Genomic DNA, 19,917 nt, shown 5'->3' with positions numbered 1-19,917 from the left:
TAATAACTTATCCATTACCATTTTTTCCAGCTGTGTTGCAGTTTCGTACGAATTGCGTTATTTCATCCCAAACGAATTCAGTTGCATTAATGTCGCAGTGGTACGGGGGAAGACGTACAGCCGTAAAACCATGTTGTTCAAACATAAATCAAATTTATATAACTTTACTTTAGATTTTGTTTTCTAAGCTCTATCAATTCTACTTTCCGTAAATCTCGAGAAAACTGTATATTTTTCTTAAGTAACCACTGTGTAATCTTACCTTTTTAACTTCTTAACACAATATCATTTCTTTCATTTAAAACTTTTCTTTTGGTTTGGTTTTTCTCCATACAGATCCAATATTATGCAATACACTTTTTAATGTTTCTCGTTTCCATTTAAAATCTATCTGTTCTTGCAACAGATGGTGTAATTTTGAAAGTGATGGAAAATTTTTCTCCTTAATATAAAAATTCAGGAAGAGGTCTTCGAATTATGTAGCATTCAAAACTTTCTAAACTAATCCTATCTAGTATTTCCTTTCTGGGCTGTTTTTTCCGGGTAACTGGAAAACTGGCTTTTCCTGCTTTCTGCTTCTCGATGAATTTCTTTAATCGTCGTCAGTGATATTCCTGTAGTGTTGCTGGCTACTTTCGTAGGGTCTGAAATGGAAATTTTAAATTCTCTGTTCTCAGGTTCCATGTCGCAAAATGCAATGGCATTATGTAGCAATTTCTTCGCACCATTGTGAAACGCCTTATTTTTACCAAGTAAACTAATTTTGACGATAAAAATAAGTTATCTCTGATACTCACACTAAAGAACACAATATTGGCAACCATCATTTTAAAATCAACTACGATCTAGATAAATCTCGCACAAATGGTGTGGAAACTTATTAACTGTTTTCCTTATTTACTTCAAAAAGAATACTTCCGCTAAAGAATACAGTTCCATGTTTTTAGTGAACTTATCTCTAAACGTAAGCGATGAAATATGCATTGTTCATATAAATTTCACAAATTATGAAAACATTCTTGGTTCCGGTCTATAAACCAATGCGAATCTTAGCATTTATCTCTACTAATATTAAAAGAAAAAATGCGAGAAAGATAACTGGAGGCAGCATCCTCCGATAATATGGGATCTCTCGGTCGTATAAATTTCCTCTTTTCGGCGAACAGAGGACTTCCACGGCACGTAATTAATGCCCCTTTTGGACGATTCTGTGTATTTTGACAGAATGCAGAAAAGGCTCCGTTTGAGACGATCGAACTATACCAACCGGACAACACGAGTATAAAATAAAGTGCAATCCTTGTTTCTAAGGCACCCTGTTTCTAAGGATGGTAGAAATAATAAACATGCTACTGTTTTTAAGGATGGTAGAAATAATAACCATTCATTTTTCTAGCACTTACAGTACGCTAGCAGGGTGCAGACTGGAGATGCTTGTAACGTCACTGTTCATAGGTGTCAGGGTCCTTATAGTGATAAATACAAACTAAAAGGCAGAACAGCTGCGATAACATAGCATTAATGAGAACGAAATAAATGCAAGAAGCAAGAGCGAAAGCAAATTTCAAAAATACTTGCCTACAAAAGCAGTCAAATGATCACTGTCCCCTGGGTTACAGCCGAAAACATCGCGGATATAAACGTCGCGGAGAAAACAACATAAGGCGAAAACGTCGAGTCACAAGACATCGTGGGAGAAAATAAAACAAAGAGAAAACATCGCAGTTCTAAAACACTGTAGTACAAAATATCGTCGTCGAAAATAAAGCGATTCAAAAACTTCGCAGTTCAAAACCACGTCGTCGAAAATAAAGCGATTCAAAAACTTCGCAGTTCAAAACCACGTCTTCGAAAATATCGTGGTAAAAAATAAAGAACCTCCAAGTCATCGTCATCGCATGGCGACAACATCGTAGACATGCGTTCTTCAGGCTCTAATAATTGTAGATGGATATACGCATAATGATTGAGCGCAAGATGGAACGAAGGATAATTTTTACTTTCATATTTTTATGAACTAATAAATTTATAAAAAACAACATAAGAAATTTAAGCAAAAAAGAAATAATTTTCACTATAAGAGTATCAGATTAGCAAAAAGGGAAGAAAATAATCTCATAATTAGTAATTTTTATAGATAAGGGCATGCAGTTACTTATCTTCCTTTTTCTAATTTTTTTAGATTATACTTTTCATGAAAAATTACCAATAAAACTTTATAAAGAAATAATTTATTAATTGCCTTTGTATGTCAATTTAAAATTCTATTAAAAACTATAAGTTGCATTTATTTTTTATGCTTAAGTTTAAATTTTACATTTTCAGCAAATATTTTTAGTTAAAAACGTATGAAAGTAAAATTTATCCTTATCCTTTCGTAATTATTAAAGCCTGAAAAACGCATGTCTGCACTGTTAATGTCATGCGATGATTTGTAGGTACTTTAATTTTTACCCCGATAATTTCGACGACGATGATTTTAAACTGCGAAGTTTTTGAAACGTTTTAGTTTCGACGACGATATATTGTACCACGATGTTTTTAGAATTGCGATGTTTTCTTTTGGCTTTATTTTTGCCACGACATTTTCGCCTTGTGTTGTTTTATCCGCGACGTGTTCGTCCGCGATGATTTTGCCGCAATGTTTCCGGCGAACACCGTCCACTGATAACCGATATTCCCGTTAATATATTTCTGATCATTATTCTGATGTGTGACTTCAGAGTTTGAAAGATTTCCTGTAGAATGAGAATAGACATAAGGTTCCATTATAATTATTTTACAAATGCCAAACATTAGCGCTTAAGCCATTATTTCACGGGCTCTCCAGTACTCATTAACAATGTCCTCATACCGAAAAAGTGCAATACAATTATTTAAATGTTAAAAAATCATAGGCTGATTGGAGTCACACAAAATACAGTTTGGGGAATCCCCCACTCCAGTTCTATAAAAGTGGTCTGGCAAACAGTCATGTCCGGTCAGACTTCTAAATAGAGCTACGGCTGTCTTTCTTGGAAAACTGGGAATGAAAGTTTCTTTTCAATATTCAATGCTAGTAGATTGTCCTGGACCCATTACCTGGTGAACCATCACTTTTCCGCTTAGTCAATCCTAGTCATCATTCCGTTTTCAAAATGTAGTTTGTTTTATTATTTTTTTTTAAACATTTTTTTTTCTAATGGCAGATTGTGAACAGTTACAGTGTAACCCAGTCCATTAATCTATACAAGGCCAGATGTGGTGGTCTCTTTATTATGGTGGCACCTAATAGGTGGGCCACCATCGCCTCCTATGAAGGGACGGACAGTTACAACCATGCCTTCTCCGGGATTCGAACCCAGGCCCTTCGGTATCGCAGTCAGGCTTCCCTAACCACTATACCGTCTGGGCGGCTCATAAACAAATATTTAAAAAGTTATATTAATATTACAATAATATAATATTTAATATTTAAAAATATTACAAATTAATTTTACAAATATTTAAATGCCCAATATATTACAAATTCTTCAAAAATAAACAACTATATTCTCACATCGCATAGAAAAGTAAGGGATGCAAAGCAACAAGAAGACAAATTACCTGCTGTTAGAGACAGAAAATAGATGTAATTCTGATTCTAATTGAAAATGGAACAATATGAGCCCGTAAATGGTGGCTATATAAAGTGTAAATATGTTAATAAATCGATCAACTCTAAAATAATTAAGGAGACTCTGTTATCTTTTTATAAGAACTTATTTTTATTTTATACTAAATACAACATCCATTTCTATTACTCCTTTAAAAAACATCATTTATAACAAATTTTTTGTGCCTATTCCTAAAAGAATATTTGTGAAAATAAAAACAGATTATTTTTGGCTGTTGGCCTTGAACGAAGCTCAAATCGCATAAATTTACGAGTGTCAGAGAAAACACTTAAACAGCATGTTGTGATATTTAAATTTTGAATTTAATATTTAAAAATATTTTGTTTCTTTACCCCTATTTTTCTCTTGCGTACCACCGCTTGAGAATCCCTGATGTAATGTGTTTCTAAATCTAATATTATATTATGTGTTACTAAATCTGGTAATATATTATAGTTTGAGCGCCTGAACCGCGAGCATGAGCGCCGCCAATATGCATATGCTCCACTCGGACAGATTTATTATAAAAATAGGGTGAATAGACATGAATCATGTAGCAGGGGTTTTTGAGCGCCTGAACCGCGAGCATGAGCGCCGCCAATATGCATATGCGCCACTCGGACAGATTTATTATAAAAATAGGGTGAATAGACATGAATCATGTAGCAGGGATTTTTCCTTTCTTATTTTTTCCATGTTTATTCCCCGCCGTTCAATGACCACAGACTGAAGAAGACAGAATATTACTTTTAAGTAATCTAAGCTGATATGCTGATCATCATTTATAATTAGTTTTTTTATCACATTGAGTTTAATTTTGTGCATTTATTTATTTATATATTTGTAAAAATACGTGTTTTCCAAATTAGTTTGCTATATAATCATTATTTTACAATAAAACTTAATAAGTAAATTTTATTGTATTAATTACTATCATTCAATATGTTTTAGTGCATGCTTTTCCTCTTATATCATAAATGTAATTATATTTATTCAGTTATTACATTTTATTGTACGATTTTCTCATTATTATATCATTATTACAATAAATTCTAATAATTTAATTATTATTATAATTAATTATAATAATTATACGGCAATAAATGTATTATATCTGATAAATATTCTATGTTTTTCATCTTTGAGCTAAAATTTCTGCGTATTATTACACACTAAAAAAACTACTTAGTAATTAATTATAATAATTGTACGATGATAAATAATTAGCATGGCTATAATATTATAAATAATTATTATATCTCTTTGAGTTTTGCACTAAAAGCTATATGCAGTAATATACATACTGGAAAGGGAGTAAAAAACGAAAGTTTTCACCTCTGCACTTCTTACTATTTCGTAACACAGTTACAATATATATCCAAGTTGTCATCTTCAGCACCAGAAGAAATAATTAATAAATTCGTATAAAACTTCCATCATCTTTTTTTAATAGTCATTTTCTACACGGGTGCAGTAATTCCTCCAGTTTTTTGTCGTTAGACTTTCAAAAGTTTCTTCTGAAATTTTTAATAACTTATCCATTACCATTTTTTCCAGCTGTGTTGCAGTTTCGTACGAATTGCGTTATTTCATCCCAAACGAATTCAGTTGCATTAATGTCGCAGTGGTACGGGGGAAGACGTACAGCCGTAAAACCATGTTGTTCAAACATAAATCAAATTTATATAACTTTACTTTAGATTTTGTTTTCTAAGCTCTATCAATTCTACTTTCCGTAAATCTCGAGAAAACTGTATATTTTTCTTAAGTAACCACTGTGTAATCTTACCTTTTTAACTTCTTAACACAATATCATTTCTTTCATTTAAAACTTTTCTTTTGGTTTGGTTTTTCTCCATACAGATCCAATATTATGCAATACACTTTTTAATGTTTCTCGTTTCCATTTAAAATCTATCTGTTCTTGCAACAGATGGTGTAATTTTGAAAGTGATGGAAAATTTTTCTCCTTAATATAAAAATTCAGGAAGAGGTCTTCGAATTATGTAGCATTCAAAACTTTCTAAACTAATCCTATCTAGTATTTCCTTTCTGGGCTGTTTTTTCCGGGTAACTGGAAAACTGGCTTTTCCTGCTTTCTGCTTCTCGATGAATTTCTTTAATCGTCGTCAGTGATATTCCTGTAGTGTTGCTGGCTACTTTCGTAGGGTCTGAAATGGAAATTTTAAATTCTCTGTTCTCAGGTTCCATGTCGCAAAATGCAATGGCATTATGTAGCAATTTCTTCGCACCATTGTGAAACGCCTTATTTTTACCAAGTAAACTAATTTTGACGATAAAAATAAGTTATCTCTGATACTCACACTAAAGAACACAATATTGGCAACCATCATTTTAAAATCAACTACGATCTAGATAAATCTCGCACAAATGGTGTGGAAACTTATTAACTGTTTTCCTTATTTACTTCAAAAAGAATACTTCCGCTAAAGAATACAGTTCCATGTTTTTAGTGAACTTATCTCTAAACGTAAGCGATGAAATATGCATTGTTCATATAAATTTCACAAATCATGAAAACATTCTTGGTTCCGGTCTATAAACCAATGCGAATCTTAGCATTTATCTCTACTAATATTAAAAGAAAAAATGCGAGAAAGATAACTGGAGGCAGCATCCTCCGATAATATGGGATCTCTCGGTCGTATAAATTTCCTCTTTTCGGCGAACAGAGGACTTCCACGGCACGTAATTAATGCCCCTTTTGGACGATTCTGTGTATTTTGACAGAATGCAGAAAAGGCTCCGTTTGAGACGATCGAACTATACCAACCGGACAACACGAGTATAAAATAAAGTGCAATCCTTGTTTCTAAGGCACCCTGTTTCTAAGGATGGTAGAAATAATAAACATGCTACTGTTTTTAAGGATGGTAGAAATAATAACCATTCATTTTTCTAGCACTTACAGTACGCTAGCAGGGTGCAGACTGGAGATGCTTGTAACGTCACTGTTCATAGGTGTCAGGGTCCTTATAGTGATAAATACAAACTAAAAGGCAGAACAGCTGCGATAACATAGCATTAATGAGAACGAAATAAATGCAAGAAGCAAGAGCGAAAGCAAATTTCAAAAATACTTGCCTACAAAAGCAGTCAAATGATCACTGTCCCCTGGGTTACAGCCGAAAACATCGCGGATATAAACGTCGCGGAGAAAACAACATAAGGCGAAAACGTCGAGTCACAAGACATCGTGGGAGAAAATAAAACAAAGAGAAAACATCGCAGTTCTAAAACACTGTAGTACAAAATATCGTCGTCGAAAATAAAGCGATTCAAAAACTTCGCAGTTCAAAACCACGTCGTCGAAAATAAAGCGATTCAAAAACTTCGCAGTTCAAAACCACGTCTTCGAAAATATCGTGGTAAAAAATAAAGAACCTCCAAGTCATCGTCATCGCATGGCGACAACATCGTAGACATGCGTTCTTCAGGCTCTAATAATTGTAGATGGATATACGCATAATGATTGAGCGCAAGATGGAACGAAGGATAATTTTTACTTTCATATTTTTATGAACTAATAAATTTATAAAAAACAACATAAGAAATTTAAGCAAAAAAGAAATAATTTTCACTATAAGAGTATCAGATTAGCAAAAAGGGAAGAAAATAATCTCATAATTAGTAATTTTTATAGATAAGGGCATGCAGTTACTTATCTTCCTTTTTCTAATTTTTTTAGATTATACTTTTCATGAAAAATTACCAATAAAACTTTATAAAGAAATAATTTATTAATTGCCTTTGTATGTCAATTTAAAATTCTATTAAAAACTATAAGTTGCATTTATTTTTTATGCTTAAGTTTAAATTTTACATTTTCAGCAAATATTTTTAGTTAAAAACGTATGAAAGTAAAATTTATCCTTATCCTTTCGTAATTATTAAAGCCTGAAAAACGCATGTCTGCACTGTTAATGTCATGCGATGATTTGTAGGTACTTTAATTTTTACCCCGATAATTTCGACGACGATGATTTTAAACTGCGAAGTTTTTGAAACGTTTTAGTTTCGACGACGATATATTGTACCACGATGTTTTTAGAATTGCGATGTTTTCTTTTGGCTTTATTTTTGCCACGACATTTTCGCCTTGTGTTGTTTTATCCGCGACGTGTTCGTCCGCGATGATTTTGCCGCAATGTTTCCGGCGAACACCGTCCACTGATAACCGATATTCCCGTTAATATATTTCTGATCATTATTCTGATGTGTGACTTCAGAGTTTGAAAGATTTCCTGTAGAATGAGAATAGACATAAGGTTCCATTATAATTATTTTCCTTCTCTAGTTATATTGGCCTGAAATGAGGTGCAAGTGCATTGGAAAATAGTATTGGGGAAAGCGGGGATTTGACACAGTGTATTTCAACTATATTACGAACTGTTTTTTTATTTTATTTGCATTTCGAAGCTTATGGTAATTCTTTTTTCTCTTGAGTACTGAACCGCAGATTAAGGGGAACCGCTGATTCTGAGTCAGCGGATACGGGGCACGAGTTGGCTCTAGTAACAGTAGTATTTCTATAGTATAGCATAAGAAACGTGTACTGTATTACTAGTAGTATGCAGTATATCTTGACACATTAAAACTATGATATGAAAAACGTAAATAAAGTTAGCAAGTGTAATGTTTTATGCCTTAAGACTTTTGCACAAATTAATTCACCTCTAATTCCCAAATCAATGGGATTGAAGCGTTATGAATTCTTGACTGTGTTGCGAGGAGGGAGCTGTAAAAATAGTGTTGAAAGATGAACCCAAAACAATTCAGAGTTCTACACAGCTTCACCATCCTGGGTGTCTGAATATTCATAGCTGTCCATTTAACATTGTCACTTAGGTAAAAGTATTGCTGTGCTGTGACTGAAGATTTCTCGAACTTGTGACTGTAAAAGTTTGAATATAATGTAAAAAGGATTACGAAAATTTCAATGACGGAATTTATAAAAGTCTCGAGAAACTTATACACGAAATTTTTGCATTTTAATTGCATTCATTTTCGTATCTATTAGTCTATTTGTTAAGTAAACTTTTAAACTCATTGAACACAGCATTTTGTAATTTAATACTCACTCTGCTATGCAGATGTACATAAAAAATTATGAAAATTTGTAGTCCCGTGTAATTACGTTTGTTGAAATTGTCGAACTGGCAATCACATGTAATTAAATTTATAGAAATATTTAGACAAAGATAAAGCATCAATTTATGGGCAGTGGACAACTTTATCATTTTCAGAGAGTATAGTATTTCCGAACATTGTATAAATTGCCTTGCTCCACTCTCTCAACAGTGCATTGGCATTGCTGAAGTTTGGTTTGATGAAAAAGATATTCATTTTTATTATTTTCCAATAGTCCTTTCATTTACAATAACTCAGCATAAATATATATTTACACTGTAAGCAAAGTTCATATATGAATATAATATACGAAAGATTCGCTAGGGATGTTGCATGAAAGGGACAACATTTGACAAAATTACAGTAGTTCTAAAAATATTCGGGAAGATAAATTGATAAATTATTTATAAAAATAATCTTTTCATACAGGTTGAAAATAGCTATACTACTCGCTAAAAATTGGAAGAGTATGAAGGCATCATAGTGTAACATTTAGGACACTAAGCAGGATCACTTACATATAAATAACAAATGAGGTATTAAAAACCAGTAGCGGCATTTTTAACATTCTGTGAAGAATAATAAAGTTTGCTTGAATTTAAAAAATATCAGATGATTCTATACCGAATATGTAACACCAGTGAAACCAGATCGTACGATTTTTCGCTAATTTGCTACTTTCTGTGCGACTAAAATTATGCGTATGCAACTTTGCGAAATTTTTGTTACTCCACCATTGCCTTCTGCTACTGTTTGCGACTTTAAGTTTTCTTTAATATATCTTAAAACGCTTATATCTTAAAATAATCTATCAACTAAAATTAATTTACAATAAATAAATAACTAAGCATTTATTTGGGCTAAACAGAAGTTGGTATGTCGCAATTCTGAGATCAAAGAGCAGGTGCAAACAGTTTTTAGCGAAATTCTCTGGTGTTTTCATACCTTTCGCTGATTGCTTTGTTTAATCTTTGAAGTTTGTCAATAAGCAATGCAACTGTAGAAAGTGTATTTTCAAGAATCACTTCGACCAAAACGAAATACCGATAAGGAATACGTGTGTGTGTGTGATTATGGCAAAGCCTCGAGAGCTCTCTGCCTAAGGGGAGGGATGCCTTCGTGGAGGACTTTCTAAGGGAAACTGGCTCGTATACACGTTACACACGGGGAAAACCACGAAAACGCCCATGTAGCCAGCCCGTTCGCGGGATTCGAACCTCGGACCGAACTACCAGTGTTCAGCGACTTTACCGCTCGGCCGCTGGTGGGCCCGATAGGGAATACGTCTAGAAGTCCTAGATTACATACTCCGAAAGAGGTTCGAATCCCGCGAACGGGCTGGCTGCATGGGCGTTTTCGTGGTTTTCCCCATGTGTAACGTGTATACGAGACAATTTCCCTTAGAAAGTCCTCTACGAAGGCATCCTCACTAGGCTCCTCACTAGCCCTAGTGTGCTTTGCCATAATTAAATAAACCAAATGTTAGCTGTACAGACTCCGAAAGAAGATACCATTGGAAGAAAAATAATGTTAATAATGAGATGTTCATAAAAGGAAAGAAATGAGGCTAACACTCCAAGATATTAAACAGGATTATGAAAAGCTGTTAAATTAAATTTTCTTTTAAATAACTTTAAAACAAAACATGCGCATTTTTATATTTATTTTTCTCCTAAGTACTAGTAAATTAGTCAAGTATGTTATGATAATATTTTCTCTGATATATTTTATTTTAGTTTAAGTACTAGTCGATTTATACTAAAATAAAGAAAAATTTTATCAGAATTAAGTATACGAATCAAACAAAATGGAATAGTTCGATATGAAAAATTTTCTCAATGGCACTAGATAGGACACCTTCACAGCATAACTACAGTTGATTCTTTCGAGGCAACCTATCTTATATATATATATACAAGTGTGTGTGTAAGATAAAAAATATATAGAAGATAAATTACAACTCAAATAAGCAATACCCTTTTAATGCTTAAATTAATTTCCTCCCTCTATTCTAAAAATACTAATCTCTTTCTGCACTACGTCATTTCGAGACTAAATGTCATATGACTCTCACATAACACTGATAATATAAATAGAACTAAAACTCAAACCAAGAGAAACTGTGTTCCAGAATTTAAATTCCAATCTATTAGCATTTTATATCGAAGGCTGAATAATTTAGTGTATAATAGTAATATTTTAAAAAATTTCCTTTTTATAGATACAAAGATTTTAAAATGTATTCCTACCTTAATTATGTTAAATTCCCTCTATGAACAACTACCATACCTTAGCTATTATTCAAAATATGTAATTATTCGAAATATGCCAGCATATGATTTGGTCATGTAAATAATTTCCAAAGGCATAATTTCCCTTTCGAGTAGGGATCTCGTCTACCTAAATTACTCAAAGGACCTTTAGATTCTGAATTACAGAAACTCTGTTAAATGATTCCTGTTAGATATATTACAATACCTTAGTCTCCTAGGAATCTATTATACTATACACATGGCATATGTGTCCTGCAGTATCTGTATATGATAGTGCAATCAAGCAAGATATTCTATTGACGTCTTCCATAGCTCTCAAGCTTCACGGATGTTATTTTTTACTTATTTTTATGAATAACTTTTGAAGATTGCAAATGTATCTATGAACATAAATTAGAAACAAAGTAACTTTTCAAAATTACTTATATATATATATATATATATATATATATAATATATATATATATATATAATATATATATATATATATAATATATATATATATATAATATATATATATATAATACTGATATATATGTATGTATATATATATAATAATTCCGGAAGCATAGAAGAGGGATCAGCTTTCAGACGTGGTGGCAGAGGGTGAAGGCTTGCAGATGAAAATAACAAAACATGAACTTGACGAATTTCCAGTGTATATTTCGACTCATATAAAATCATCTCCATGGATATTTATCCAATCATAATGAAATCCGGAGGAAATTGCTATGATTCAATCATAATGAAATCCGGGGGAAATTGCTATGATTCAATCATAATGAAATATGATGAATTGCCATGTACATTGATTCTTAAAATTAAGATGCAGGCATTATAGACGGGGAAGCAAAGCGAGGAGATATTAGCAAGCTAGAAGCTAGCAGAAGTGACGTATTTATACCAAGCTTGATGTATAAGTACAGCTAATCTATGATTGGTTAGTTAGTAGCGTTACATAGCGTGGAAAGATCTCGAATTTGAGAGAACAGAGGAATTTAGAGGGACAGCACCAAATTTAGAGTGTTAATTTTGGGGTCATCAGTTGCTTTTAAAGCAGCTATCGTATTTTGTTATATCTTATACACACATACATATATATATCTATATTATTTACTTACTAAAGAAATATTGATTATCTTATCTCCTAATATAAATTTAGTAGAATGTATCAAAATGAGGTAACCCAGAAGTATGAAATTTAATTCCGAAAACTGTTTTTTAAAAGGAACTTGAATTAAATCATAGGAAAAAAATTTTTTAATGGGACTTGAATTCAAATCACGAAAAAGATTTTGAAAAGTATTTGAATTTAAATCATGAATAACAAAAATTCAAACTTTGAAGAAAATTAATAAGCCAAGTAATTATCGTCATTGATCGGAAATTAGTTGACTTTTCAAGGGGAACAAACCAACTCCCGTTCAATGAACAGTAATTGATAAACGCGAAAGTGTTTTGTCTTTTACTCAAGTAAGAATGAAGATACCAAACTGGGAAATTTAGTTAAGGGCAATATTATAGTTCCGTTAAGGTATTAGATTTTTGGAAAACTTCAGACATTAAAGCCAAATTAGACTACCAAAGAACTCATTCTGAATGTAGCATTTTCGCTAAGACAATAAATTATTTAGAAATGTTGAGTGAATACCCAAATTATGCAGTAAAAATTACATAATACTTGAGTAAAGTGTCTCCCGACACCATTGCTTTCATGCATATTAATTCAAAAGTATTTTTATAAAAATAATAAACAGTAGTAATCTTAACTGGATTTATGAAATAGAACTCAGAATAATTGAAATAAACACGAGAAACATAATAAACTACGCTATCTTTGCAAGACAAATGAAATAAAAGTTGAAAAATTGAAATATATATAATAAGATATAATGAAAATGTGAAATGTGTATGAAATACAAAAGACCAGAATATAAATTAATTAACTTACGTTCTTTCTAATGGGATATCGGTAATGTGTTTTCGTCTGTTTCTTACTCAGAAGGGGTGTTATAGTCCATACTATCCGAAATTCCGCTATCAGGCATTGGGGATATTTTGAATTATTACAGGCAGTGAACCTTTGAGAAGCTATTTTTGGTACGTGGGAGGGACGTGGTATGTGTGAGGGAGGTTGTTGCGGATACATAAACAAAAACATAAATTACTGTTACAAGACTTTCGAAAACAGCATCAACGAATTTAAAGCAAGCTGTTAACTGAATTTACCTATAGATACCTTTCTAAAATGGAAAGATGAAATTCTTAAACACATTTCTACTGCACTTAAACCCATCAAGTTTTAAAATACATTAAATTGGTCACAACTACTGTCTGGTATTGAAAATTTAAAAAAAGTTTTACTGTTACCAAAATAGATAAAGCAAGTAATAACTTTAGCATTATATGAAAACAATTCTACGCAACAGTTATTAATAAAGAACTTTCCTACGCAACTACTTATAAATTAGCAAACAATACAGAAACATTTATAATTAACAGAATTAAAACTTTTCATGAAAAACTAAATATCTCAAAATACAACAAATTTACTATCCTATATGCTGTTCCCAAATTCCATAAAATACCATTAAAATTCAGATTCATAGCAAATGGAGCTAATAACTACAAGAAAAATGTAGAATATTTATTTTGCACTTCATCTTAAAAAAATTAGTAAAATTATTTTCAACGATTGTAACACTAATCATAAATATTGCTGGATCTACAAAATAACACTCCTGTCATTAATGTCATTCAGACTATCGACATACAAAACATCCTTCAGAAGTAATCTATTCTAATCTACTAAATCTGCCTAAACGCTTCCCTGCTATGCTCGCGATTATGAACTTTAGTAAATGGAAAACCTACCTAAAATGCACCATTTTTCATAACTACATTAAATTTCAAAATCAACTTTTTAAGCAAGTCATAGGACTTCCAATGGGCGCACATTCAATTACTACCGTCTGTAATCTCTTTTTTATTTATCAAAGAATTTACCTTCCAAGCAAATTTACAACATCAAGAATTAAATTACTACACGCACACTAACAGATATATAGATGATCTCATTCGCAAAATACCATCGACTATCTTGATCTTCAAATAATTAACTACAAAAAATTTTACTATTTAACAAAACAAGAAACTTCAATTTCAATACTAACAAATTAATAAATTGGACTTCCAACATCTCCAAAACGTTATTAGCAACACTATCTTAAATCAAATACAGCGTATTAAAAATATTTGCACAAATACGATAGATCTACAACGCGAAATTATGCTCCTTATTAAACTTCTCAAAAGTAATCTAATACTTAATCGATGTATTAAACATTGTCTTAAAAGACCAGGAGTTAAATACTCTCATTTAACTGATAGGGATATGAAAATTTGTTCCTAAACCTGAAAAGGCGGTATAAGTTGGATGACTATCAGTTGGAGGATTTGTATATAGTGTAATTACAAAATTGTATATAATGTAAAATACCATAGTTTTCAGACATTTCTTAAGCTGTTACTAAAACAATGAGCCTATTTCATACTCTGTAGTCTGCTAAATAGCTCGTTATCAAGAAAATTACTATTTTTCTTCCTTTCTTCATCGTTATGCCACGACAATGAGCTAGAAATTAATTAATTTCCATTCACTGGTTAGTATATTCAAAATTTAACAGACGCTTTTTCACTCACATAAGAACTCCGCAACAACCTCCCTCACGCATACCACGTCCCTCCCACGTACCAAAAACAACTTCTCAAAAGTTCACCGCCTATAATAATTCAAAATATCCCCACTGCTGATAACGGAATTTCGGATAGTATGGCCTACAACACTTCTTCTGAGTAAGAAACAGACGAAACCACGTTACCGATATCCCACTAGAAAGAACGTAGGTTATATAATTTATATTCTGGCCTTTTGTATTTCATATACATTTCACATTTTCATTATATCTTATTATATATATTTCAATTTTTCAACTTTTGTTTCATTTGTTTTGCAAAGATAGCATAGTTTCTTATGTTTATTTCAATTATTTTCAATTCTATTTCATAAATCCAATTAAGATTACTTCTGTTTATTATTTTTATAAAAATAGTTTTGAATTAACATGCATGAAAGCGAGGGTGTCGGGGGACACTTTACTTAAGTATCATGTACTTTTTACTGCATAATTTGGGTATTCACTCAACATTTCTAAATAATCTATTGTCTGAGCGAAAATGCTACATTCAGAATGAGTTCTTTGGTACTCTTAATTTGGCTTTAATGTCTGAAGTTTTTTAAAAATCTAATAACTTAACGGAACGACAATATTGCCCTTAACTAAATTTCCCAGTTTGGCATCTTCATTCTTACTTGAGTAAAAGACAAAACACCTTCGCGTTTATCAATTACTGTTCACTGAACGGGAGTTGGTTTGTTCCCCTTGAAAAGTCAACTAATTTCCGATCAATGGCGATAATTACTTGGTTTATTAATTTTCTTCTTCAAAGTTTTAATTTTTGTTATTCATGATTTAAATTCAAATACTTTTCAAAATCTTTTTCATGATTTGAATTCAAGTCCCATTAAAAAAAAATTTTTTTTTTCATGATTTACATTCAAGTTCCTTCCACAAAACAATTTTCGGAATTAAATTTCATACTTTTCCAAGGTCCAGGGTCGAAATTTTGAACAACTTCTTTAATGACGATCGTTATCTATTTTTGTTCTTATTTCTTGATTTCTGCTGTACTAAGCATAATAAACATGTTTCCTCACCCTGTTCATGGTCTTCTTTCTTTTGCTTTTTGTTGATTGTTTGTTGCTTATTTTTTAACACGAATGTAACTCAGCTGCATTAAAACTCAAAAATCCGAGTAAAGTTTAACACTTAGGTAAATGCTAGAAGCTAACTAGCTTGGAATTGAATGGAAACGACAGCTAAACATTGGTAGTCGGTATGGACTGTAATCCCGGAAAACGTGCTAGATGCATACGTGTTTTCATAGACTTCCCCATCCGTAGCGCTAATACAAGTGATTTTTCTGTACTAATTTCCTCACGAAGGCATCTTTCTCATTAGGTAGATAGCCTACATGAGCTTTGTTGCCTTCCGTAAACAAACACTACCCCAAAATGAAAATAAAATTTTATGAGTTACTCCGTAAGTTCTTCAGCAGCTTCTGCCTGTTTGTAGCTTTTCATCACACAATTATTCTTAAAATTGTTGTTTACGCCTCCAACAATGAACAATAATAAACTAATTCCTTACAATAAACTAATTCCTTACATTATGAAAAATTTTGGTTAGTTCAGAATAATTGAAAATTATTGTATGAAACTAAATATTTCACATCATAATTGAGATTTCCTGAAGACAGTCTAGACAAGTTTAAAATGAACTTGTGGGTTTTGAAAGTAAAGCAATTCATCTCATAAGCAAATGCATTTTCTTCGCCTATTTATCTACAAAAGTGAAAAAAATTTCAAACCACAGTTCTGAAAGTTAATGTCAAATACGACGTAAACAGATTGCCTACAGTAAAGGGTAACAGATGGCGGTAACTTTCCTTTTCAACGAAAAGATACTGTAATGCACATATTATGCTGCTTTAATCAATAAAGCTCCATTAAGTTGCAAATTAAAAAACCTTGTCAAAAAGTAACAAAAAACAATATTACTTACAAGCTATTAATACATCTTACCAATGCTGAACTTCAAATGAACAATCTTACTCCTTCAATAAAATGTAGCGGAGGAAGCCAGATGGTATAGGGCTGTATGTGCGTTTTGAAATCTATATTTTGTTGATGGAAAAATAAATAAATTCATACATTTAAATATTTTAAAGCAAAACTTCAAGCAGAAGGCTCAAAAATGGGCAGATTTTTCACATTGCATACTTCATCAGGACAATTATCCCAAGCATAGTAAGAGACCGAGCGTCGCTGAATACTAGCACTTCGACCCAGGTTCAAATACTGCCGAACAGGAGTGCTGCATGGGGATTTCCTCACGTGCCACAAGCATACACACCAGTTTTCCTTAGGAAGTCTTCCGCAAAGGCATCACTTAGACAAATAGCCCTCGCTTTCTTTTTTGACATAATCATGCAAACCAAACTAAACCAAGCTCAAGCATAATGCTTTTATTTTAAAACTGAGGAATTTATACAACTTCTTTCCTTCCTCAATGGCCCAACAGCCCAGGATGGGCCTTAAGAAGCTTTTTCCAGGCTGTTTTCTAGTTTTACATTCTGGGGGTTATTAATTCCGCTACCTCATTATCCGGCTTCTCCCTGCTAGCTTTTTCTAGTTTTATGCTTTAAGAGTAGTAGGTCATTTTCTAGGCAGTCAAACCATCTTCGATTTGGTCTGTCTTTTTATCGTGTGCCTGTTGATCTAGCGTTGAAGACTTCTTTTGATACACTGTCTTCATACATTCTGATAATGTAGTCTGCCCATTTTATTCTTTGGCATTTAATGAAATGAATGATGTTAGTTTCATTATATGAGCGATATAGCTCCAAATTTGATCTTCTAAGCCACACACCATCTTTTTAATTTTACAACATTATGCAACTATTCACACATAATCAGAACGTCTGAGCAGAATCCAGACCTCAATCCTATTGAGCATATTTGGGGGTCTTTTGCAAGGTAGAATTGATAAATCTAAAATTTCCAGCAGAATTGAATTTAGACAAACCTTCCCACAGAATGGGAAAAAATAGAAACAAATTTCTCTCAAAACCTTGTGAACTTAATGCCTAGAAAACTCAGTGAAATCATAAAAAGGAAAAGAGGTCCAACACATTATTAAAATGTTTTTTAGAGTTTTCTGAAAAATATGTATATATGTGTATATATATATATATTTGTTTGGCTCAGTACTTACCAAAAATTGTTTGAAAGTTTGTTGTGCCCCAACACCGTTTTGACTCACTGTATCTGCAATATGCTAACTATTACAAACTTGGCGAACACCTCCTCGCTTATCCGTCCGGTACTAAGCCGATCAAAACTCGAATTTGCATTAGTGAATTTTCTAATATTACAATTTTGTGTTAACGTCTTATTCTCACAATTTAGTGCTACCTTCGGTGCTAATCAAAATAGCTCTACAAAATCTTGTACAATGGCAACATTCTGGGGGTTATTAATTCCTCTACCTCATTATCCGGCTTCGACCTTAATGACATTTCCCTTTCGCAAAATAATAGCATCAATTTATACCTACCATCTGATATTTGTAAATTATTCAGTCTCTGGTTGTGCTGTGTGTTTTAGTGACTGAAATGCCTTAATTCAACGCCGCTTTCAATACGCTGAAATTATACGTTTCTCCTCCGACTTTCCCCAACAAAATATTGCCAGTGGATTTGTAACATATTAATGCTTCCTTCGCAATGCCGGTACATTATTACTTTATGTTATTCTTTTACTAAATAGAACAAGAAATATTTCGCCAATGCTTTCAAAAACTCAGCACCATGCTTTATCAATCAAAATTAGCCTTTGGTTTCACGGACACTCGATGCAATCTAAAAGAACTGAAATTTTTCTGATTTTTTTCTAGATATAGTAACTGATTGAAATCTACTTGCAGATTAATCTTAAGTTGCTAATATTAAGTGTCAAAATCACCTTGAACTACCTTGCCTGATTTTACATTGGAAGCCAGTATAAGGTTCAACTCAGTTTTGCTTAAACAAAAAATTAGTCTAACCTTCTACCCTGAGAGATGAATTTTCGCCTCGGCGATTAATGTAGTGTCAAAACACTACGTGAATACAGAAGAAATAATAAATAAATGTGACTTCAGTTTAAAATACAGAACTAAAACTAAAGGACACAAATTAATTTCTGCTTCTTTTGAGAATAACAAGAAACTCGGAATTCAAATTGTTTACAACTCACAAGTTTAAATTCCATCCTACACCTAGCTCAAAAAATTTAATGCGTTATGAATTAATATTCAGCAGCAGAAGGAAAACACTACTAAATAGAAAATAACGCTTGCTAACAACCAGAGAAGTATTTTACGGTCGCCCAACGTTACTAGTCATCATTGTCTTAACTAAGATTCTTACGCTTATTTAAAACTCCTCTCTTAATTTAGGTTAGACTATTTGAATATGGCAAATCACGCGGAGCTACCTACTTAAAATAAAGGATGCTTTTGTGGAGGACTTTCTAAGAGAAACTGGCTTGTATTAACGTTACATACTGGGAAAACCACGTACTATTCGAAAAGCAACCACACATCGGCCTGTTTTCTCAGGTTAGATCCTGGGTCGAACTACCACAGTTAAGCGGTTTTATCGGCCAATGGTAGAGCAGTTTAAAACTCCTCTAATTTGTATATTCTGGTAATATAAATGAAATCACCGTAGTATATAATTAACTTTAACATGAGCAAAACGTGTTAATTGAAATAGCCTTACACTCTGTCGGTGATAAGAATGAACTCTCTTTTGTGATCAACTCAGTTGGGCACGAAGCTGAGATTTTTCAACTAAAAAAATTTTGAGTTGGTTTTTCACCCAGGCAAGACTCTGCTTCTTCTGCATTCTATCAAAGTTCACTCAGATAGAGTTCAGTGAGAACAAGCCTTAATAAGAAATTTGTTGGAGAACGTAGATGCATCAGATTACAAAATTTTACTCTTGGAATTGTTCTCGTGACTTTTGGCATTTTGTTAATGATTCTATTTGTGGTTTTCTGATCACTGTTTAATATGATAAAAAAATGACCCGTCTGCTATGCTTACGATGTCAGAGTGGAAGAGTAAGATATAACGACCGCTATTCCTATAGGCAATGCAGACATCTCAATATAGAAATGGAGGTTTTGTTTA

The 19,917-nt window shown here is 32.5% G+C and overlaps 1 long non-coding RNA gene across 1 annotated transcript in view; it reads right to left on the bottom strand.

Annotated features, from left to right (window-relative positions):
• Positions 1-13,145, bottom strand: part of LOC118196193 (uncharacterized) — a 361,083-nt gene extending 347,938 nt beyond the window's left edge. Inside the window, exon 1 of the long non-coding RNA XR_015038548.1 lies at positions 13,011-13,145. This is a non-coding gene — a long non-coding RNA (uncharacterized LOC118196193). The remainder of the gene's footprint in view (positions 1-13,010) is intronic.
• Positions 13,146-19,917: the final 6,772 nt, after the last annotated feature.

Source organism: Stegodyphus dumicola, chromosome X1 (assembly GCF_044657685.1).
Source record: "Stegodyphus dumicola isolate Sdum_Otavi_A_Nest chromosome X1, ASM4465768v1".
Lineage (NCBI taxonomy): Eukaryota > Metazoa > Arthropoda > Arachnida > Araneae > Eresidae > Stegodyphus > Stegodyphus dumicola.
The sequence above is the reverse complement of the archived record's forward strand: the minus strand, read 5'-3'. Positions and strand labels throughout refer to the sequence as shown.